Genomic DNA, 1767 nt, shown 5'->3' with positions numbered 1-1767 from the left:
TTTAAAATATGGCATTTAAAAGCAATGTTTGTAAGTTGACTTCAGTGTCACAAAAATGATGGCAAAAACACCTGTTTTGAGTTAATTGTGGCAAAACTGATAACACTAATCAAAAGCAGGAAGACCTCAGGATAGATGGATCACAAGCATTTCTCTAGATGCCAAATTGGGTGATAGACTAGGTTTAAGAGATCTCAAGCTGTGAAAACAATCGTGGGGAAATTTTAAAACTAGATGAGTGAAAATTAAAAACAAAATAAATAAAAATAGAAGTGTGTTTAGAGAGCTCTGTAGAGAGATTGTCTCAACTGTGACCGGTTATCACTGTACCCCAGTCCACAACTTCAAGACCACTCCAATAAGTAATATTTCCTAGGTCCTTGTCTATCATTATCAGTCAGACTCTCTTCTCTGTTCTGGAAATTGGTTCAAACCCTCCAATATCACCAAGTCATTGATAGCTTCCAGAAAATGTAGTATCACTCAACTCTTGTTCACTGTAGGCAGTAGGATCAATAATCACTTGGGACATGGGAAGCCAGAGTCTTGCCCTTTCTGGGGCTCTTTTCGCTCTGTTCTAAAGTGATATTGAGAGGATTCAGGCCATAGGAGTATTCTTTCATGTAAAATTTCTCTTCATACCATGTCTTCCCTCAAACTTTGTAAACCTCCTTTACTCCAAAGAAAACAAGACCATCATCTAGTACCCAAATTTCTCCCCTAGCAGTCACTGTGCTGGGAAACTAGGTCCTGTATAAACTTCTGTAAACTCAAACCAGGAATGCTAGGCAGGCTGCAGATTCCCAGAGGGGAACAGAAATTTCATTTGCCAAATAGACTCCAAGAAACCCCACAAATACAACTGCCACATAGTAAGTCTTGGCCTAAACACACTTCACAATTATTTTTCTGGGAATCCAGGGGCATTACTCCAGTACTGTTAATATCCTCAACAACTTACAGATGGTTAAACTGAATGTTACTTAGGCTAGTAACATTGCCCACATCCTTCAGAGTCAGAGCTGTAATGTGAACTCACACTACAGACCTCCCACATGCATTCTCTCTGAAAAAAACCTCCCCTCATTTACTCACTCAGCTTCAGGAACCAGCTTTTGTATAACTAGACAAAAGCACCCGGTGTCCTGGCAGCACACCTTCTTCTGATAAAGCAATCACTGAAAGCACAACTCAAGCAACCCCTTTCTCAGACCAGGATCTGCAGACCCCAATGCTAGTGTTTATCACTTGGCCTGGCCTGGAACCTCAGTTTACAATGGCATGTCAGGTCTGGCCCAAAAAAGATCCACCAAGATTTCTACTTCACCAACTGGTGGGGCACACAACCCACTCCCCAGGGTCCCCTGAGGTCCTCAGGGGCTCCTCTTTAATCCTTACATTTACCTTCAGAGACACAGAACCCATCTCCACAGCCTAAAGACCAGTGTTGGAGAGCTGCAGGGTCTGAAATGCCCCAGCAGAAGATGGTGAGAATGGGTGAAGCAGCACATGTGCACAAGAAATATGAAAGCTCTTTTCTCATGGTCTGCTGGTGACGTCACTGAAGGAAGAGACCACATTTCCACAGGCCTCAGCTCCAGTCCCTTACAAACAAAAGGAGGAAGTTTTGTTCATTTCCTGCTGCCTGTACACAGGACCTGGTGGTCCATGCTGGTCTCTACTCACATGACAACATGTGAAATTCTGCTTTATTAAATCCTGGTTTGACAACCTGACACATTGGGAGTTGAATGGGGAAAATTTGAA

This window comes from Galeopterus variegatus, unplaced genomic scaffold (genome assembly GCF_000696425.1).
Source record: "Galeopterus variegatus unplaced genomic scaffold, G_variegatus-3.0.2 Scaffold8533, whole genome shotgun sequence".
Classification (NCBI taxonomy): domain Eukaryota; kingdom Metazoa; phylum Chordata; class Mammalia; order Dermoptera; family Cynocephalidae; genus Galeopterus; species Galeopterus variegatus.
The sequence above is the reverse complement of the archived record's forward strand: the minus strand, read 5'-3'. Positions refer to the sequence as shown.